The 23,731-nt window shown below is 35.6% G+C and overlaps 1 long non-coding RNA gene across 1 annotated transcript in view; it reads left to right on the top strand.

Moving 5' to 3' along the window:
- LOC105499457 (uncharacterized) overlaps positions 1-23,731 on the top strand; it is a 59,545-nt gene that overhangs the window by 11,510 nt on the left and 24,304 nt on the right. The window contains exon 2 of the long non-coding RNA XR_011616909.1: positions 21,131-21,326. This is a non-coding gene — a long non-coding RNA (uncharacterized lncRNA). The remainder of the gene's footprint in view (positions 1-21,130; positions 21,327-23,731) is intronic.

Raw genomic sequence — 23,731 nt, 5'->3', positions numbered from 1 at the left:
ATACATCTACAACCATCTGATCTTTGACAAACCTGATTAAAACAAGCAATGGGGAAAATATTTCCTATTCAGTAAATAGGAAATCTGGCTAGCCATATGCAGAAAACTGAAACTGGACCCCTTCCTTATACCTTATACAAACATTAACTCAAAATGGATTAAAAATTTAAATGTAAAACCTAAAACCATAAAAACCTTAGAAGAAAACCTAGACAATACCATCCAGGACATAGGCATGGAAAAGACTTCATGAATAAAACATCAAAAGCAATGGCAACAAAAGCCAAAATGGACAAATGGGATCTAATTAAACTAAAGAGCTTTTGCACAGCAAAAGAAACTATCATCAGAGTGAACACACAACCTACAGAATGGGAGAACATTTTTGCAATCCATCCATCTGACAAAGGGCTAATATCCAGAATCTACAAAGAGCTTTAACAAATGTACAAGAAAAAACAAATCAAAAAGTGGGCAAAGTATATGCACAGACACTTCTCAAAAGAAGACATTTATGCAGCCAACAAGCACATGGAAAAAAGCTCCTCATCACTGGTCATTAGAGAAATGCAAATCAAAACCACCATGAGATAACAGCTCATACCAGTTAGGATGGTGATCATTAAAAAGTCAGGAAACAACAGATGCTGGAGAGGATATGGAGAAACAGGAATATTTTTACGCTCTTGGTGGAAGTGTAAATTAGTTCAACCATTGTGGAAGACAGTGTGGCAATTCCTCAATGACTTAGCACCAGAAATACTGTTTGACCCAGAAATCCCATTACTTGGTATATACCCAAAGGATTATAAGTCATTCTACTAAAAAGACACATGCACACTTATGTTTATTGCAGCACTGTTCACAATAGCAAAGGCTCGGAACCAATCCAAATGCTCATCAATGGTAGACTGGATAAAGAAAATATGGCACATATACACCATGGAATATTATGCACCCATAAAAAAGGATGAGTTCATGTCCTTTGCAGGGACATAGATGAAGCTGGAAAGCATCATTCTCAGCAAACTAACACAATAACAGAAAATCAAACACTGCATGTTCTCACTCATAAGTGGGCATTACACAATGAGAACACATGGACACAGGGAGGGGAACATAACACACTGGGAGCTGTTGGTGGGTGGGAGGCTAGGGAAAGGATAGCGTTAGGAGAAATACCTAATGTAGATGACACGTTGATGGGTGCAGCAAACCACCATGGCACGTGTATACCTACGTAACAAACCTGCATATTCTACACGTGTATCCAAAACTTGAAGTATAATAAAGAAAAGCAAAGAAAGAAACTGAGGCACAGAACGAATAAGTGAATTTTCAAAGGCCACCCTTAGGACAACTATTAGTAGTTATAGTGCCATTGCTCAAATTCAAAAGAGTGTCTCTCAGCTTCTAAAACGTGAACCTTCCTCTTTGCTAAACTAGTCTTACCTCAAGGCTGACGTCTCAATGACTAGGGTTCAAGCTGTATTTCTATTCTCCTGTGCTCTTGTGACTCAGGAGTCTTTGTCATTACTGGCTTTGGTATGGACTCTGCTAAAAACATATCCTCCCCTGCCCCTTCCCATCTCCCACATTCCCAGAGCTCTGTGCTAGGATTGTTTCCTCCGGAGTCTCAGGACAGAGCCTGAGCAACCGTACATCGGGGACCTGGGTCACATGGCTGGTAGCCGGTAGAGTCAAACTTTGTCAGAAGGATAAGACACCAGAAGCACCCTCTTAACCAACCAATTTCAGCTGCCATATTCTAAGGTTGTTTGGGAGAAAGAAAGTGTGGGTACACTGGTTGAGAATGTTATCTGGCCTTAGGAACAGGAAAATTTCTTTTAAAACTTCTGCTGCATTGTACTATAGTTATGAGTAGATAGCAATTACATTATGGCCATCATTTTTAATACAAGTTCTGAATGTCAGAGGTCAAACAACAGTGAGGACTAAAACCTGTCTACATAATAATGTAAAGCAACAAAAGTGGCTTTGTAAGCAGAAAGTGTGGCAGTCAGGTAGTCCTCTTTTTAATATGGTGACAGGATCTCTTGCCTCGGGATTAACATAACTGTATTTAGAAGCCATGCTAGGAGCCTTCAAGGGAAGTAGGAGCCAAGCCTTCTAACATATGGTACGAATACACTCCAGAGCAGTGTTCAAGGACTGCGTTTTATTACCTGGAGTACAAATGCAGAAACAGATCTCAGTTCAGTGTCTAAGCCAATGTGGAACAGAAGAAAAGGAAACAATCACAGAACAGAGCTACGGAACTGTGGGGGCTGGGAAGGTGCAGCGGAGGATAATTTTTTGGCAGAGTCAATACCAGAGCCAAAAATGACAAGACCATAAGCTGCCTGGGAACTAACAACAAAATTTGAGGAAGGCATTGAACCTCCTGCAGAACTGAAAACAGGGATTATCAATCCATTACAAAAGTGCATAAATGTTAGCAAACCACCATGGCACATGTATCTATGTAACATGTTACATAGATACCTATGTTACAGAGATACACATAGATACCTATGTTACATAGATAACATGTTACATAGATACACGTTACCTATGTAACAAACATGCACATTCTGCACATGTATCCCAGAACTTAAAGTAAAATTTTTTTTAAAAGTGCATAAATGTATTTACAAGGAAGGGTGACACAGCTGACATCTGGGTGACCTAGATAAAACAATAATCCCTATGCCTAGGATTACCTTGAGCATCAACCAATATAATACTACCTAAAGTGCTTTATAAACAGTAAATTGCTATATAGGTGTTAATGAGAATTGCTGCTTTCAACATTCTCTTTATTGTTATTAATCCGCATTTCGTTCAGAGCCTTGCATGTTGTAAGTTCTGTGTAATTATTGACTGGCTGATGGCAATGGTTTCCAAAAAGAAAAAGTGACCTTTCTATTCTCTCCAGTACCCCCTCTCCAATTCCCAGTCCCTGGAAAAGAAACAAAAATTAACATCATAGGCAATTCCCAGGAGATGAAACTTGCGGAAGGGACAGTCAGTAGGAAACACAAAAGGAGGCCTGCTGAGCTGCTTAAAGGGGCTTACTAGGTCTGTTTACAAGAAGAACATGCATCCTGATTGTAATAAGTGAGCTTGGAGGGCTAGACAGGCTCTTTAATCTCAGAAATGACACTGTGAACTCCAGTTCACCTGCTCGATTTATTTACATTGCTTTTGCCCGCTAACAAATCCAACTCTCCATCAGATTAATCAACATTTATCAGCCAGCAGCGGGAGCATCATTTCATAACGTAAGTAAAATAGAGAGGGAGTGAAATGGAATAGAGAGAGAATAAAACTCCCATTACTCTGTGGCTATTTTATTCTCCATGTATTTTATTCACATAATGAATGATGTACTTCTGGCTTTAACAGCATAGCAACCCTGGGTTCTGTTTGTTTAATGTTTCCCCACCAGGGACTGTGCAACTCAGTAGAATATGTATAACAGGATAAAGGAGGAAGATGGTTAAGCCCAGGTTTTGGGGTTTAAAATTTCCCAAATAAACCAAAAGTGGTTAACCACTAAGTTTTCTAGAGTCTGGTGATATGGTGATGTTAATTCAAATATATTATCACCAATCAACAAAATAATTTGTCTATATGGTTTGTCATTGGCCATTAACACAAACTATTCACGCACTCATCCATTTAACAATTATTGAGCACTAAGTAGGTGCTGGAAATTGTTCTGGGTGCTGAAGATGTAACAATAAGTAGAAAAAAGTTCCTGACCCTGGGAGTTTACATTAGAAACCAAATTATAGACAGCACATGAATATATAATAAAATGTCGTGTTGTAGTAACTGTTATGATCACAAATGAAGTGAGCTTAAAGGACAGAAACCAGAAGAATGCTACTTCAGATTGAGGTAGCCAAAAAACATTACTCTGAGATGATACTGGAGCAGAAATTTTCAATAAATGTAAGAACCAGGCATTCTGATATATGAGTGAAGTGCATTTCAGACAGAAAGAAAAAACAGAAACAGTTGAGAAATAGCAATGAGGCCATCATTGATGGAAAGGTGTGAGCAAAACTAAAAATAGAATGACCATGATCCATCAATCCCACCACTGGATATATATCCAAAAGAAGGGAAATCAATATATCAAAGAGATATATTTGCACTCATATGCTTATTGAAGCACTATTCACAATAGCTAACATATAGGATCAACCTAAGTTCTATGAACAGATAAATGTTTTCTTAAATGTGGTATATATAGACAATGGAATACTACTTAGCCTTAAAAATTAATGAAATTCTGTTAGTTGCAACAGCAAAGATAGAATTGGAGGTCATTATGTTACATGAAATGAAATAAGCCAGGCACAGAACGACAAGTATTACATGTCCTCACTTCTATGTAGGAGCTAAAAAAAAAAAAAAAAAAAGTGGATCTCATGAAGATAGAAAGTATATTTGTGAATATTTGTGATTACAAGAGCCTGGGAAGGGGATAGGGTGGTGATGGATAAAGAAGTTGATTAATGGATACAATACTACAGTTAGAAGGAATAAGATGTAGTATTCGATACGTCAGTAGGGTGACTATAGTAAACAATGATCTATTGTATATTTCAATAGCTAGAAAAGTTCGAGTGTTCCTAGCATAAAGATAAATGTTTGAGGTTGATATCCCAATTATCTTGACTTGATCATTAAATATTGCATAAATGTATCAAAATATGTGTACACCTCTTATGTATCAGTTTTTAAAAATGGGAAAGAGCAATAAGAAAGTTTATCAGAGATGTAGTACTGGGTTATATCATGTCAACTCCTATGCAATAGTAGAAACTTGAAAATAGTAAGAATTAAGTGGAAATTTTTAAAATCACATTATGATTTTGTCCCTAACTATACTACTCAAGGACAGAAAATCAGATTTGTAATTTTTTAAATTTTTCAGATTAAGCATTGATCCTGTCCAGATTACTAATATTTTAATAATGTTGCTGCTGCTGATATAATAGGTCATATGGTGATTGATTAATTGATCCACTACTGGACCAACTAAGCCAGGAACAAATAACCTTTTAAAAAAATGATTTGTTTGCTGGGCGTGGTGGCTCATGCCTGTAATCCACTTTGGGAGGCTGAGGCAGGCGGATCACGAGGTCAGGAGATCTAGACCATCCTGGCTAACACAGTGAAACCCCGTTTCTACTAAAAATACAAAAAATCAGATGGGCGTGGTGGCAGGCGCCTGTAGTCCCAGCTACTTGGGAGGCTGAGTCAGGAGAATGGCTTGAACCCGGGAGGCAGAGCTTGCAGTGAGCTGACATCAAGCTACTGTACTTGAGCCTGGGCAACAGAGTGAAACTCCATCTCAAAAAATTAAAAAATGATTTGTTTTACTTACTTAACTTTTTTTCAGTAGAAGTATAACAAGAGACAAGTGCACAATTTATATATGAACAGCTTAATAAATTATCATAAAGTGAAAATACTACCCAGATTAAAAAATTTAACATCTATCAACATCCAGAGCTTCTTGGCCTCTACCAGTCACAACTCCTCTCATCTCTCCAGAATTAAACGCTGTCTTGACTTCTATCTGCGTACATCAGTTTTGCTCATTTTAAAAATTTTATGTAGATAAGAGATTCATTCTTTATTGCATGTATCTTTTCACCTTCAATGCTGTTTAGGAGTCGATTGTAAATTACATCAGTTATATTTATCTATTATATTCTCAATAGACGTTAGAGGTGTTTCCAATTTGTGGTTATGAAGCATTATACTACTATGAATATGCTTTTACTTGCCTATTCTTACACATACAACAGTTTTCTGTTGGGTATGTACCTGAGCAAATATCCAACAGAAAAGTATATACTTCTACAATTACAGTTTCACAAACCATCTTGATAGGTGTCTAGTAGCATCTCATTATAGTTTTAGTTTGCATTTTCTGTTGACTAATGAGAAGCATTGTATTTCTACTGATTGTTTAGATATCCTCTCTTGTGAAGTGTCTGATTCTCTTGTCCTTTTTTTTTTTTTTTTTTTATTGTCTATCTTTTCCTCATTGGTAGGAAGAAGTTACCTACTTTCTATACATTTGTGGCAAAATAACTTTTCCTGCTCTTATGACTTTCACTTTCTTCAACTTGTCTTTCAATGATCCAAAATTCCCAATCTTAATTTAGTTTACTTTGGCAATATTTTCATTTATTATTGGCATTTATTGTGACCTATTCAATAAACATTTCCCTATCCCAAATTATTAAGAATATTCCCATACATTATAAAATATTTTTCTTTGTCTCACATTTCACATTTAGATTTACAATAGTCTAAGATAGATATTTGTTAGCATGAAGTAGGTTTCAAGTTCTCTGGGTTTTCCTTTTCTATTTGTTAGAATATCTAGTTGAACCAACACTATTGAAGGGAATGTCTTTCCTACTCTTTGCAGTGCCACTTTCCTTGTATGAGTTGTATGTTGTAAGTCAATTTATAAATACTTGTTTCTCGGCTTTTTATTATGTCCACTTATATTAATAACCTATTCTTCTACCAACAGCAGTCTTATTAAAAAATTATAGTGTTTCAATATGTGATAGAATATTTTTTTCATTTTCAACATTGTGTTAACTCTTCTTGACCCTATGTCCATATAAATCTTTTGTTACAGATTTTATTTTTTGGAGAAGTTTTAGATTCACAGCAAAATTGAGCAGAAGGTGCGGAAGGTCCAGTTTCAGTTTTCTGCATATGGCAAGCCAGTTTTCCCACTACCATTTACTGAATGATCCTTTCCCCCTTGTTTGTTTTTGTCAGGTGTGTGGAAGGTAAGATGTTTGTAGATGTGTGGCATTATTCGTGAGGCCTCTATTCTGTTCCATTAGTCTGTATGTCTGTTTTGGTACCTTCATGTTGCTATTATTATTTTGAACAACTTTATCTGTTAAATCAGTTAAGAATAAGAAAAATGAAAGGTTTCATTTTGCCTTCAATTATTCCTTCTCTGATATTCTTCCTTTCTTTATGCAAATTTGGGCTTTGACCAATATATTTCCCTTTCTCTTTGAAGTACTTCTTTTAACATTTCTTATAAAGCAGCTTTACTAGTAGCAAATCCTTGCAATTTTTATTTCTCTAAAGAAGTCTTTATAGCCTCTTCACATTTTAATTTTTATTTTTATTTTGTTGTCAATTGTCACAGTAATTATACATATTTTATGGGGTACAATATAATGTTTTGATACATGTATACATTATGTAATGATCAAATCATGGTAGGTAGTGTTTCCATTACCTCAAATCTTTATCGTATTTTGTAGTGAGAATATTCAGAATCCTCTCATGAAATATACAGTATTATTGTTTACTGTAGTAATCTTATTGTGCTATGGAACACCAGAACTTATTTCTCTTATCTAACTGTAATTTTGTACCTGTTGGCCAACCTTTTCCCCATCATATTTTTTCCGCCTTCTCCAGCTTCTCATAACCATTATTTAACTCTGTACTTCTCAGAGACCATCCTTGTTACATCGCATATATGAGTGAAATCGTGCAATATTTGCATGTGTGTGTGTGTGCGCACACTCCTGGCTTGCTTCACTTAACATTATGTCCTCCAGGTTTATCCATGTTGCTACAAATGACAGGGTTTTATTTTTATGGCTAAGTAGTCTATTGTATATGTATATCACATATCCATTATCAATTCCTTTATTGATAGATCCTCAGATTTAGTCCATATCTTGGCTATTGTGAATAGTGCTATAATAAACATGAGAGAATGCAGATATCTTTTTGACATACTGATTTCATTTTTTTAATAAACACCCAGTAAAGAAAGTACTGGATCATATAGTAGCTATGTTTTTAATTTTTTGAGAAACCTCAATAATCTTTTGCAAAATCGATACATTGATTTATATTTCAAACAACAGTGTATAAGTGTTCTCTTTTCTCTACATCTACACCAGCACTTGTTACTTTTTCTTGTGGTTTTGATTCATGTTGTTCTGATGATGAGTGATGTTGAACAATTTTTCATACCAGTTGGCCATTTGTATGTCTTCTTTTTTCAGAAATGTCTATCTAGTTCCTTGCTTATTTTAAAAACATTTGCTTTTTTATTTTGTTTCTTTATTATACTTTAAGTTCTGGGGTACATGTGCAGAACGGGCAGGTTTGTTACATAGGTATACATGTGCCATGGTGGTTTCCTGAACCCATCAACCCATCATCTATATTAGGTATTTCTCCTAATGCTATCCCTCCCCTAGTCCCCCGACCCTCCAACAGGCCCCAGTGTGTGATGTTCCCCTCCCTGTGTTCATGTGTTTTCATTGTTCAACTCCCACTTATGAGTGAGAACATGCGGTGTTTCATTTTCTGATCTTGTGTTAGTTTGCTGAGAATGGTGATTACCAGCTTCATCCATGTCCCTGCAAAGGACATTAACTCATCTTCTTTTTTATGACTGCATAATATTCCATGGTGTATATGTGCCAAATTTTCTTCATCCAGTCTTCATTGATGGGCATTTGGGTTGGTTCTAAGTCTTTGTTATTGTGAATAGTGCCACAATAAACATATGTGTCTTTATGATTTACAATCATTTGGGTATATACCCAGTAATAGGATTGCTGGGTCACATGCTATTTCTATTACTAGATCCTTGAGGAATCGTCACATTGTCTTCCACAATGGTTGAACTAATTTACACTCCCACCAACAATGTAAAAGCATTCCTATCTCTCCACATCCTCTGCAGCATCTGTTGTTTCCTGTCTTTTTAATGATTGCCATTTGCATGAGATGGTATCTCATTGTGTTTTTCATTTGCATTTCTCTAGTGACCAGTGATGAGGAGCTTTTTTTCATATGTCTGTTGGCTGCATAAATGTCTTCTTTAGAGAAGTGTCTGTTCATATTCTTCAGCCACTTTTCGATGGGGTTTTTTCTTGTAAATTTTTTCCCATTCTGTAGGTTGCCCGTTCACTCTGATGATAGTTCTTTTGCTGTGCAGAAGCTCTTTAGTTTAATTAGATCCCATTTGTCAATTTTGGCTTTTGTTGCCACTTTGGTGTTTTAGTCATGAAGTCTTTCTCCATGCCTGTGTCCTTAATGGTATTGCCTAGGTTTTTTTCTAGGGTTTTTATGGCTTTAGGAATTGCCTTTAAGTCTTTATTCTACCTTGAGTTAATTTTTGTATAAGGTATAAGGAAGGGATCCGGTTTCAGTTTTATGCATATGGCTAGCCAGTTTTCCCAGCAGCATTTACTAAATAGAGAATCCTTTCCCCATTGCTTGTTTTTGTCAGGTTTGTCAAAGATCAGATGGTTGTAGATGTGTTGTGTTATTTTGGAGGCCTCTGTTCTGTTTCATTGGTCTATATATCTGTTTTGGTACCAGTAGCGTGCTGTTTTGGTTACTGTCGCCTTGTAGTATAGTTTGAAGTCAGGTAGTCTGATGCCTCCAGCTTTGTTATTTTTGCTTAGAATTGTCTTGGCTATGCGGGCTCTGTTTTAGTTCTATATGAAATTTAGAGTAGTTTTTTTTCCAATTCTATGAAGAAAGTCAATGGTAGCTTGATTGGGATAGCAATGAATCTATAAATTACTTTGAGTAGTATGGCCATTTTCATGATATTGATTCTTCCTATCCATGAGCATGGAATGTTTTTCCCTTTGTTTGGTTCCTCTCTTATTTCCTTCAGCAGTGGTTTGTAGTTCTCCTTGAAGAGGTCCTTCACATCCCTTGTAACTTGTATTTCTAGGTATTTTATTCTCTTTGTAGCAATTGTGAATGGGAGTTCACTCATGATTTGACTCTCTGTTTGACTGTTATTGGTGTATAGGAATGCCTGTGATTTTTGCACATTGATTTTGTATCCTGAGATTGCAGAAGTTGCTGATCAGCTTAAGGAGATTTTCGGCTGATACTATGGAGTTTTCTTAATATACAATTATGTCATCAGCAAACAGAGACAATTTGACTTATCTTTCCCTATTTGAATATCCTTTATTTCTTTCTCTTGCCTGACTGCCCTGGCCAGAATTTCCAATACTACATTGAATAGCAGTGGTAAGAGAGGGCATCCTTGTCTTGTGCAGGTTTTCAAAGGAATGCTTCCAGGTTTTACACATTCAGTATGATATTGGCTGTGGATTTGTCATAAATAGCTCTTATTATTTTGAGATATGTTCCATCAATACCTAGTTTATTGCGAGTTTTTAGCATGAAGGCTGTTGAATTTTATCAAAGACCTTTTCTGCATCTATTGAGATAATCATGTGCTTTTTTGTCATTGGTTCTGTTTATATGATGGATTACGCTTATTGATTTTTGTATGTTGAACCAGTCTTGCATCCCAGGGATGAAGCCAACTTGATCGTGGTGGATAAACTTTTTGATGTGCTGCTGGATTCAGTTTGCCAATATTTTATTGAGGATTTTCACATTGATGCTTATCAGGGATATTGGCCTGAAATTTTCTTTTTTTGTTTGTCTCTGCCAGGTTTTGGTATTAGGATGATGCTGGCCTCATAAAATGAGTTAGGGATGAGTCCCTCTTTTTCTATTAATTGGAATAGTTTCAGAAGGAATGGTACCAGCTCCTCTGTGTACTTCTAGTAGAATTCGGCTGTGAATTTATCTGGTCCTGGACTTTTTTCTGGTTTGTAGGCTATTAATTCCTGCCTCAATTTCAGATCTTGCTGTTGTTCTATTCAGGAGTTTGACTTCTTCCTAGTTTAGTCTTGGGAGAGTGTATGTGTCCCGGAATTTATCCATTTCTTCTAGAGTTTCTAGTTTATTTGTGTAGAGATGTTTATAGTATTCTCTGATAATTTGTATTTCTGTGTGATCAGTGGTGATATCCCCTTTATCATTTTTTTATTGCATCTATTTGATTCTTCTCTCTTTTCTTCTTTATTAGCCTGGCTAGCAGTCTATTTTGTTGATCTTTTCAAGAAACCAGCTCCTGGATTCATTGATTTTTTGAAGGTTTTCTTGTGTCTCTATCTTCTTCAGTTCTGTTCTGATCTTAGTTTTTTCTTGTCTTCCAATAGTTTTTGAGTTTGTTTACTCTTGTTTCTCTAGTTCTTTTAATTGTGATGTTAGGGTGTTGATCTTAGATCTTTCCTGCTTCCTCTTGTGGGCATTTGTGCTATAAATTTCCCTCTGCAAACTCCTTTAAGTGTGTCCCAGAGATTCTGGTATGTTGTGTCTTTGTTCTCATTGGTTTCAAAGAACATGTTTATTTCTGCCTTCATTTCGTTTCTTACCCAGTAATCACTCAGGAGCACATTGTTCAATTTCCATGTAGTTGTGCAGTTTTGCATGAGTTTCTTAATCCTGAGTTCTAATTTGATTTCACTGTGGTCTGAGAGACTGTTATGATTTCCATTCTTTTGCATTTGCTGAGGAGTGTTTTACTTCCAATTTTGTGGTCAATTTTAGAATAAGTGTGATGTGGTGCTGAGAAGAGTGGGTATTCTGTTGATTTGGGGTGGAGAGTTCTGTAGATGTCTATTAGGTCCACTTGGTCCAGAGTTGAGTTCAAGTCCTGAATATCCTTGTTAATTTTCTGTCTTGTTGATCTGTCTAATATTGACAATGTGGTGTTAAAGTTTCCCACTATTATTGTGTGGGAATCTAAGTCTCTTTGTAGGTCTCTAAGAACTTGCTTTGTGAATCTTGGTGCTCCTGTATTGGGTGCATATATATTTAGGATAGTTAGCTCTTCTGGTTGCATTGATCCCTTTAACATTATGTAATGCCTTTCTTTGTCTCTTTTGATCTTTGGTGGTTTAAAGCCTGTTTTATCAGAGACTAGGACTGCAACCCCTGCTCTTTTTTGCTTTCCCTTTGCTTGGAAACTATTCCTCCATCCCTTTATTTTGAGCCTATGCGTGTCTTTGCATGTGGGATGTGTCTCCTGAATACAGCACACCGATTAGTATTCTTTATCCAATCTGCCAGTCTGTCTTTTAATTGGGGCATTTCCCTATTTTTAACTACTAGTATTAACGTTTCACGTCTTACATTTAAGTCTTCAATCTATCTTGCATTGATTTTTGTATCTGCTGAGAGATAGGAGTCTATTTTCATTTTTCTGGATCTGGATATTCATTTTTCACAGCACTATTTATTGAAGAGACTGTTCTTTCCCCAGTGTGTGTTCTTGGTGCATTTTTGGAAAGTCAGTTGGTTGTTAGTATGTGGGTTTATTTCTGTGCTCTCTATTCGGTTCCATTGATCTGTGTGTTATTTTTATGCCAGTACTGTCTTGTTTTAGTTACTATAGCTTGGTAGTATATTTTGATATCAAATAGTGTGATACCGCCAGCTTTGTTCCTTTTGCTCATGATTACTTTGGTTATTCAGGGTCTTCTGATGTTCTATATTAATTTTAGGATTTTCTTTCTATTTCAGTGAAGAATGTCATTAGTATTTTGATTGTGATTGCATTAGATCACTTGGGGTAGTAGGTACGTTTTATTAATAACAAAATAAATTCTTTCAATTCATAAGCATGTAATGTCTTTCCATTCACTTTTGTCTTCCTCAATTAACTTCATCAGTGTTTTATAGTTTTCATTGTAAAAATACTCTATTCATTGTAAAGATATTTCGCCTTCCTGATTAAATTTATTCCTAGGTATTTTACTTTTTGTAGTTTTGTAAATGGCATTGCATTTTTTAATTTCCTTTTCAGACACTATTGGCTTATAGAAATGCTACTGATTTTTGTATGTTGATTTTTGTATTTTGCCATTTTACTGAACTATTAGCTCCAACTCTTTTCAGTAGAGTCTTTAGGATTTTCTATACGTATAGTCATGTCATCTGCAAACGGGAATAATTTGATTTCCTCCTTTTCAATGTCGATGCCCTTAATTTCTTTCACTTGTGCAATTGCACTGGCAAGGACTTCTAGTATTCTGTTGAATAGAAGTAATGAAAGTGGGTATCCTTCACTTTTTCCAGATCTTAGAGGAAAGGATTTTAGCTTTTTACCCATTAAATATGTTAGCTGTGGGTTTGTCATATATGACCTTTATTGTGTTGAGATACATTCCTTCAATATATAATTTGTTGAGTTTTTAATCATAAAGGGATGATGAATTTTATCAAATCCTTTTGGATGTCTATTAAAATGATAATGGTTTTTCCCTTCTAATTCTGTAATATGATATATTATTGATTCACAGATGTTCAACAATTCTTGTATCTCTGCAATGAATCCTAACATGATGAATTATCTTCATAACTTGCTGTTGATTTCAGTGTGCTAATATATTTTGAGGATTTTTGCATCCACGTTTATCAGGGATATTGGCCTATAGTTTTTCCTTTCTGTTGTGTCTTTAGCTGGTTTAGTATCATGGTAATGCTGACCTCATAGAAATAGTTAATAATTTCCTCCTCTTCAACTTTTTGAATAGTTTGAACAGGATTGATATTTGTTCTTCTTTAAGTGTTTAGTAGAATTCAGCAATGAAAACATCGTGTCCTAGGCCTCTCTTTGATGGGGGGCTTTTTGTTACTGATTCAATTTTGTTACCTGTTATTGGTCTATTCAGATTTGTCTAGTTCCTTGTGATTCAGGATACAGAATCCTATGTTGGTGATTTTTTCCTCAATATTTTAAATATTTCCTTCCAATCTCTTCTTGTTTGCATGGCTTCTAAAAAGTCAAATGTAATAGTAATCTTTGTTCCTCAGTTTGTAAGGTGTTTACTTTCTTTGACTTCTTTCTATATTTATTCTTTATCATTGATGCTCTATAGTTTGAATGTCATATGCATAGGTATCGTGGTTTTTCTGGCATTTATCTTGCTTCGTGTTCGCTGAGTTCTCTGGATCTGTGGTTTGGTGTCTTCCATAGTTTGACTGTTAGAATACTGTAGACTGGGTGGCTTAAACAACAAATATTTCTTTCTCATAGTTCTGGAGGCTAGAAATCTGAGATCAGCATGACAATATGTCACTTTCATAGTGAAGGCCTTTTTCTGGGTTTAAATATTGTCATGTTTTACTGTATATTCACATGGCAAAGAAAAAACAGAAATAAGGCAAGTTCTCTTGTATTTCTTCTTATAGGAATTCCAGTTTCATTCATGAGAGCTTTACACTCAAGATCTAATTGCCTCCCAAAAGTTTTACCACAAATACCATCTATTAGGGTTAGGCTTCAATGTGTGAGTTGGCAGAGGAGGACACATTCAATCTATAGCAGCGCCTGACATTCATTTGAAAAAACTACCCATGATTATTGCTTCAAATGTTTCTTCTCTTCCCTTGTCTCTTTGTTCCTCCTCTGTATTCCCATTATGTATATGTTATACCTTGTGTAGTTGTCCCACATTCCTTGGCTATTCTGTTTAGTTTTCTTTTTCAGTCTTTTCTCTCTCTTTGCTTTTCTAAGAAGATTTTGTTGACATATTCTCAAGCTCAAAGGTTTTTTTCCCTGGCTATGCCCAGTCTACTGACAAGCCTATCAAATATATTACTCATTTCTTTTATAGTGCTTTTGATCTCTAGCAATTCTTTTTTATTATTTCTAGAATTTGCATCCTGTGATTGCGTGGCCCATCTGTTCTTTCATGCTGTCTACTTTATCCATAATGGCCCTTGGCATATTAACTATAGTTGTTTTAAATTCTCACTGTGAAAACTCCAACATCTCTGCCATATTTGATTCTGGTTCTGATGTTTTCTTTGTCTCTTCAAACTTTGTTTCTTTGCCTGTTAGTATGACTTGCAATTTTTCTTGATAGTTGACATGATATATGGGTAAAAGAAATGCTGGGGTTTTGGTATTTTTCTTGCTTGGTGTTCTCTGAGTTCTCTAATGTAAATAGGGCTTTAATAATGTGATAAGGTGTAGAGGGAGAAAAAATGTTTCATAGTGCCATGATTAGGTTGCAGTCTTTTCGTGAGCCCTTGAAGCTCTAGTAAAATAGTTTCTCTTGAGGGCGGGCCTTCTTAAGATGAACAGAATGCACTAGTATATTTTAAAGTTGTTCTTTTCCCCTCCCCTTGCCAGAAGCACTAGGGTATTTTTCTCCAATCTTCACTATGAGGATCTGGAAAAGCTCCTAAAGTCAAATTCACAAAAGTGTGGGACCCTCCCCACCCCATGACTGTGTCCTCCTGGAGTCTTTTTTCTCTCAGACTTGTCCACACTGAGCCTCCAGCAATTCGTCAATTACAACTCAAGTTTTCTTCTCCTGGCTCTGGTTACTATGGAGATTTCTTCTTGGGGGTTTCTGCTCTGGTAAGTTGTGATTCTCTATATCTAGTCTGTCTGTCTCTACAATTTTGTGGAGCAGCAGTTTGCCCTGTGACCTCACATCTCTTATGGATCTAAAAAGAATTATTGATTTTTCAGTTTGTCCAACTTTTTATGCCTTGTTATTATGGTCAACTTTCAAGCTCCTTACCTGCCAAACTGAAAACCAGAAGTGTGTGCAGATAAATTGTAGAATCACAACGACAAAATCCCGAAATGTTTACTGGGATTACATAGAATCTATAAAAAAAAAAAAAACTTACTCTGACAGTTTTATAATTGTTATTCCTCCAATTCATGAATATTTTATTCACTTACTTTAATTTTCTCTCAAAAACATTTTCTAGATTTCTGTATAGAATTTTTAAGCTACTTTAATTAGATTTATTTCTAGTTAGTTGAATTTGTGTGTATGCACTACTATAAACAGTACTGGTTTTAACTTCGTTTCTACATGTTTATTTCTGGTATATAGAAATACAATTGATTTCTCTTTATTAATCGAATATAAAATAAACAATTAAGTTCAAATCTAATTCCTTATCTATAGCTTCTTTGAGATCATATGTATATACACAATATGGCATCTGTGAATAACAATTTTAGAAGAGTAGGACACATTGAATAGGAGTGATGATATAGGATTCCTTTGTCTCATCTTAAATTTCAGAGAATGTTTTCTGTTGTTGTCATTGTTCTTGTTTTAATTTCTACTTTCATTTTAGATGTGGGGGATACATGTCCAGGTTTGTTACATGGGTATATTGCACCTTGCACCTAGGCAGTAAGCATAGTACCCAATAGGTAATTAATCAATCCCCGCCTCCCTCCCTCCCTTCCCCCTTTATAGTCCATAGTATCTATTGTTCCCTTGTTTATATCCATGTGTACTCAATTTTTAGCTACCACTTATAAATGAGAACACATGGTATTTAGTTTTCTGTTGCTGCATTAGTTTGCTTAGAGCTATAGCCTCCAGGTCCATCCATATTGCTGCAAAGGAAGTCTCGCTCTATCACCTAGGTTGGAGTGCAGCAATGTGAACCCGGCTCACTGCAAACTTTGTCTCCTGGGTTCAAGCGATTCTCCAGCCTCAGCCTCCCAAGTAGGTGGGATTACAGGAATGCACCACCATGCCTGGTTAATTTTTGTATTTTTATTAGAGACAGGGTTTCATCATGTTGGTCAGGCTAGTCATGAACTCCTGACCTCAAATTATCCCCCTGCCTCAGTCTCCCAAAGTGCTGGGATTACAGGCGTGAGCCACCACATCTGGCCTCAATTTCATTCTTTTTTATGGGTGTGTAGTATTTGGTGGTATATATGTACCACATGTTCTTTATTCAGTTGACCATTGTTTGGCACCTAGGTTGATTCCATGTCTTTGCTATTGTGAATAACATGGCCATGAACATATGAGTGCATATGTCTTTCTGGTATAATGATCTATTTTTCTTTGGGTATATACCCAGTAATGGGATGGGTGGGTCAAATGGTAGCTCTTTTTTAAGTTCTTTGAGAAATTAACAAGTGCTTTCTATAGAGTGACTGAACTAATTTGCATTCCCAACAACAATGTATAAGTGTTCCCTTTTCTCTTCCGCTTCACCAGCATCTGTTATATTTGACTTTTTAGAAACAGCCATTCTGATGATGAGAGAATATCTTATTGTTGTTTTTATTGGCATTTCTCTCATGCAAATAATGATGATGAGCATTTTTTCATACATTTGTTGGCTGCTTGTATGTCTTGTCTTCTTCTTCCCTGTTTGGGTCCTTTGTCCATTTTTTAAATGGGATAATTTGTGACAAACACACAGCTAACATCATACTAAACAGGCAAAAGCTGGAACCATTCCCTTTGAGAACTGGAACAAGACAAAAATGCCTACTCTCACCACTTCTATTTAACCTAGTCCTAGAAGTCCTAGCCAGAACAATCAGGCAAGAGAAAGAAAGAAAAGGGTATCCAAAAAGGAAAAGAAGAAGCTAAACTCTTTTCACTGATATGATTCTTTTTTTTTAATTATTATTATACTTTAAGTTCTAGGGTACATGTGCATAACGTGCAGGTTTGTTACATATGTATACATGTGCCATGTTGGTGTGCTGCACCCATCAACTCGTCAGCACCCATCAACTCGTTATTTACATCAGGTATAACTCCCAATGCAATCCCTCCCCCCTCCCTCCTCCCCATGATAGGCCCTGGTGTGTGATGTTCCCCTTCCCGAGCCCAAGTGATCTCATTGTTCAGTTCCCACCTGTGAGTGAGAACATGCGGTGGTTGGTTTTCTGTTCTTGTGATAGTTTGCTAAGAATGATGGTTTCCAGCTGCATCCAATCAATAAACATAATCCAGCACTGATATGATTCTATACCTAGAAAATGCTAAAGACTGCCAAAAGGCTACTAGAACTGATAAATGATTTTAGTAAAGCCTCATGATAAAAAATCAAGGTACAAAAAATCAGTAGCATTTCTAGACCCCAATGATGTCCAGGCTGAAAGTCAAATCAAAAAGACAATCCTATTCACAACAACTAGAAAGAAAATAAATACCCAGGAAAAAGCTAACCAAGAAGGTGAAAGATTTCAACAATGAGAATTATAAAACAGAAATCAGAGACACCATAAATAAATCAAAAAACATTTCATGCTCATGGATTGGAAGAATCAATATCATTAAAATGACCATACTACCTAAAGCAAATTATAGATTCAATGCTATTCCTATCAAACTACCAATGTCATTCTTCACAGAATGACACAGAAGTATTCTAAAATTCATATGAAAACAAAAGAAATTCAGAACAGCCAAAGCAATCGTTACCAGAAAGAACAAAGCTGAAAACATCACACTACCCTACTTCAAACAATACTACAAGGTTACAGCAACCAAAACAGCATGGTACTGGTACAAAAACAGACCCGTAGACCAATGGAACAGAATAGAAAACTCAGAAATAAAGCTGCACACTTAGAACCATCTGATCTTCAACAAGGTCAACAACAACAAGCAATGGGGAAAGGACTTCCTGATCAATAAATGGTGCTAGGACAACTTGCTAGCCATATGCAAAGGAATGAAACTGGACTCTTATATTTCACTGTATAGGAAATTTAACTCAAGATGCATTAAAGATTTAAATGTAAGACCTCAAAATATAAACATCTGGGAAGAATACCTAGGAGATACCCTTCTCAACATGGTCCTTGGCAAAGAGTTTTTGGCTAAGCCCCCAAAAGCAATTGCAACAAAAACAAAAATTGAGAAGTGTGACCTAATTAATTAAAGAATTCTGCACAGCAAAACAACCCAGCAATAAACAGACAACCCACACAATGGGAGAAAACATTCACAAACTATGCATCTGACAAGGGTCTGCTATCCAGAATCTATAAAGAACTTAAACGAATCAATAAGATAATTTGTTTATATATTTTATCATTAACTATTATGCTTTCCATAGGAATCTTGTAGTATCTTTTATCATATTAAGGGTATGCTAATAGATTTTTGTTTGTTTTAATCAAAATAGTTGTTGATTTTTTTTAAAAAAAATCAGATGTTGGCAAAGATGCAGAGAAAATCGAATGCTTATACACTGTTGGTGGGAATATAAATTAGTAAAACCCCTGTGGAAAACAGTATGGACATTTCTCAAAGAAGTAAAAATAGAGCTACCATTCAATCCAGCAGCCCCAGTACTGATTGCCATTCGATCCAGCAGTCCCAGTACTGGGTATCTTCCCAAAGGAAAATAAAGTATTATATCAACAAGCTACCTACACTTTTATGCTTATTGAAGCACTGTTTACAATAGTAAATTTATGGAATTAATGTAAGTGTCCATTGATGGATTATCACATAAGGAAATTGTGGTATATCTATACCATAGAATACTACTCAAGATATGAAAACAGAATAAAATTATGTCTTTTGCAACAACATGGATGAAACTGTAGGCCATTATATTAAATTTAATAACTCCAACAAAAAGTCATTTACTGCCTGTTCTCACTTATAAATGGGAGGTAAATAATATATACACATGAACATAGAGAGTGGAATAACAGACATTGAAAACTCAGAAAAGTGGAAGGGTGGGAGGAGAATGAGGAATGAGAAATTACCTAATGATGAAGATACCCTACATGCATCTGATTGAACTTCCAGAAAAAGAGAGTAAAGAATAGGTAGCATTTGGAGAGATATTAGCTGAGATTTTTTCATAGCTATTTAATGGCACCTAACATTAAACTCACAAACCTGGTGAATCCCTAGCAAGATAAATAAAAATATATATATACATATGCATCCAAATGTTTCATAGTAATCCTGCAGAACATCAAGCTTTCTACAATAATGTAGTAATTAAGGCAGTGTGGAATTGTCACAGAGATCGACAAATGGACCAGCAAAATATAATAAGGAGCTCAGAAATATATTTACACATACAGGGAAACTTTATAATTGAACTACTATAAAATAATAAGAAATAAGGTAAGCATTCTAATAAAGAAATGGCCAAAATATATGAATAAGTTTTACATAAATATTTCAGAGAAGAGTAAAAACGAATGGTTAATAAATGTCAAAACAAAACAAAAATAAACTTAGTAAATGTCAGGAAAATAACCCACTTCCAATCATCGGTAAAGATGAAGAGCAATGGTAACTCTCAGACATGGCAAATGGGAGTTTAAATTGATACAGTTTAAGAAAATAATTTAGCGTTACTCACCGAATTTGAACATACTCATATACTGTACTTGTGTAATCATGCATCGTAGTAAGTCCACTTTACTTACTTTTAGAATAATTGCTAACATTATCCTCTTCAAGTTTTCGAAATGTTCCAATTTGAACAATATACTAAATGATCATCGTATCTGTGACCAACAATTCTACTTCCGGATACATTTATCTGAGAAAACCTCTTGTTCATGTACAACAGAATAACTCTGTGATTGCTTTTGGTAGCATTATTTGGAATTGTGAAACCTGAACTCTAAATGTTCAATAGAAAGGTTAGATAAAAGAGGATATGTTTTTTATGCTAGAATGCTAGGTAGAAAGAAAATAAAATGAATATATCTTTACTCACAGCATAGATGGCTCAAAAGAACAAAGTTAAGTGACATAAACAAGTGACTGAATAATACACACGGTATGGCTCTATTCATATGAAGTGAAAGCACAGGCAAACCCAGGTAATATACTGTTAAGCCATGTGTACACATGGAGCTACATCATCCACAAAAGCAAGGTAGTGATTCACATACAACTGAAAATAGTGGTTACTTCTAGCAAGCAAAGTTTTAAAAAGAGTATACTAAAGTTTCAAATGTACTGGTTTCACTCTTAAGATAGGTGGTGCTACTGAATAATAATTGTAATAATACATACTCATTAAAAGGTATGATATATTTCACATGAGTAAACTCCAGAATTTTGATAAAATATATTATTGATATTTTTCTTTTTTTATAAATAATAAACATATTTGTGCCTTTTCTTCAGTTGAGGTGATAATGGTTTTCCTATTTATTTTAATGGCTCTTTGTATACCATGGATAATAATTTCTTCTCTACAAAATGTGCTAGACATTATTTCCTCTTGCTTATTGTTAGCAAATAAAAAGTATAAATATAATTTTGTTTCCTTTAAAATAGTCCCATATCTCTTATTGCCACATCCAATTTAGAAGTTTGATTTTTTGCTGTTTCATCATTCAGAGAAGTGCCTGTTTTGTTTCCAATACATAATTCTTATTACCTGGGACTGAATGGCACTCTTGATTATATTCTCTTATTAGACTCGAGGACCATTGGAAGTTCATGCAGAAGAGCCTTTTGGAATTAGAGAAGTCTTACAAAAACAGCAAACTAAAGCCCAGGGAGAGGGTGTGATTGCTTCTACATGCTACAGCCAGTGAACCACAGAACTGACAACAGACACTAGTTCTCTTGCCTCCAGGTCAAGCCAGTGGACCTTCACAAAGAGGGCTTCAGGTGAGCCTGCTTCTTTGCTTGCTCAAGATAAAAATACATGCATATGTAACTTTAAACTGCCAAGTAACATAACTGTATATACAATATCCTTGAGATGTGAATAACTGGATGGCATTTCAATGCTAGAAAACAGGGAAACCAGTTATAATTTCTAATTATACATGGATGATAAACAAGGTTGGAAAAATGTATTAGAACTGAGTTTACAGCTGAAAGTTAAGACTTGGCCACCAAAGAGAGGAAAATAGCAGGGACTAATATGTTTTAATGAAACAAACCACATGGTCCCACCATATGCATGCTACACTATACTGTATTCATCGTTCCTGTAGCTTTCATTTTTAGTGGCTACCTCAGCACATCAGTGTAATGGGTAGTGGAATAAATTACATATCACATTTAATTGTCACATTGAGCAGCATTTCCATGTAGGCTTTCTTAGAATTTTAATAGAGTGACCTGGCTGGCTTGCCAGCTAATATAAAATCAGCCTCCTAACTACTTTCTTTACTGCCGTCATGACGACCTCAACTAATAAGCTCTTATGACCCTTCTCAATTTAATTCAATTTGTTAGACATTTAAAATTGAAATTTTTTACACAAATTAATGGTAAATGTGGGATTTCCTCTGTCAATCAACCCTCCCTCTTTCCTCTAGGAAAGATTATGATAGATGCATCAAAATATAACTGGCTCAAATTGCATAAATGTTCAAAATATACAAGGCAGCATGCAATTTCACAGTGTAAAACATTTCTCAAATGTGTTGATCTGGGGTGAAAAACCAAAACCAATGTTGAGCTCATTCTTTTGCTTCATAAAAGATTAAACTTTGTGATTAATAACATGGCCTTTCAGGTCAGACAGGTATGGGTTTGAGTCCTGGTTTGACTACTTGTAAATTGTGTTCTAAGTAGACAAGTTGTTCTATTTCTTTGAATGCAGTTTTCTTAACATGAAAGTGAGATTCTTGATGCCTATCTCACATAATGATTATAATAACTAAATGAGAAAATGTACAAAAGCAGTTAGGATGGAGTCTGGTACATAAAAGTGCTTGATAACTGGCTCTTACTTCTGTTTTTCACTGTTATGCTCCATGAGAATCTGTTTCCCAGAATCTGCATCTCCCTGCATTCCAAGGTTCTTCCTTTCAGCCAGATGTGCTAAGGTAACATTGGGTTTAATTAGCCAGGCTGGAACAGGTTTCTGAGCATATAGAAATCATATACCAGTCTCAAGTTTCACAGAGATAAGGATTACTGTACTTTTATAGGTCTCTGATTCTGGATGCTGTGAACACCTGGATTCATCAATAAAGCAAGGCCATCCATTTCCATGTCTTCCAATGTCATTTCTTTTTCTGAAGTTAAATCATGGTACTATATCTATCTTTACCAGGGTGACTATGGGCCTGTCTTACAATAATCCTAAATACTAAAGTGATACATCATAGTTGTCCTTAGCCTAGAGATCATGGCCAGGCTTAGTTAATTCTTGACTGAGGAACAATTCTAAATCTAGCCAAGACTACTTGGTGTAGGGAGGCAAGCTGTCATCTGTCCCACACCAGGCTAAAGAAAGCTGGTTACTCTCGGCTACTGAGGAAGAACAATTAGCAAAGTAACTGTTTGTACATATCCTCTGCTTGCTAGCGTAATTACTCTACACCCTAATAAGAAGCCTTCCTTCTCTATGGGATGTATATGACTTTTTAAATCCCCAAATTATTGATTTTTCATGATCATAAAAGCAAAGTTTTAGAGAAAGAAGAATAGAAAACTGGTTCTTAAATTGGTTAAGGCTTACTTTCGTTCTCTATATTCCCCTGTCTTTAACCACAGTCAAACGGGGAAATGTATAAGATTTTGTATACTTTTTTGCCACCATCATCAGGTACTTTATAGACTCCACCAACATCTCCTTTTTTTCCAAGCTCAAACACCCCCCCACACACACACTTTGCCCTCTTTTTCCAATATTATTCTTTACTTAAACCCTTTTCTCTACTAATACCTGTGAATATTTCAAACATGCAGCAAGCCAGTGCTATTAGTGTCTCTCGGTTTTCTCCACTAAAAATAAGAGACACATAAACTTCCTAATTCCCCACTGTACCTAATGGAATTCCAGCCTCAATGATTTTAACAGTTATCTCCTCCACAACCCAAACTACTGAAATGTCCCCTGCTCTGCCAACTCAGGTGTCATTATTTGGGAAATATTACTTCTCAACATTCTTTTTCTAGTTGTTTGCTTTTTCCATTATTTGCAGTTCAGCAGCTATTAAGATCCAATGCTGCAGAAAACAACAATAACAACAAAAGAGCCGCTTAATAACTAAACTTAAAAACCAAACTAGTCAGCAGTGAACAATGCCTTGTCAACATTTCTAAATGGAGCA

The sequence above is a fragment of the Macaca nemestrina genome, chromosome 19 (assembly GCF_043159975.1).
Source record: "Macaca nemestrina isolate mMacNem1 chromosome 19, mMacNem.hap1, whole genome shotgun sequence".
Classification (NCBI taxonomy): Eukaryota; Metazoa; Chordata; class Mammalia; order Primates; family Cercopithecidae; genus Macaca; species Macaca nemestrina.
Note: the sequence above shows the minus strand (reverse complement) of the source record. Positions and strands in the feature narration are given on the sequence as shown.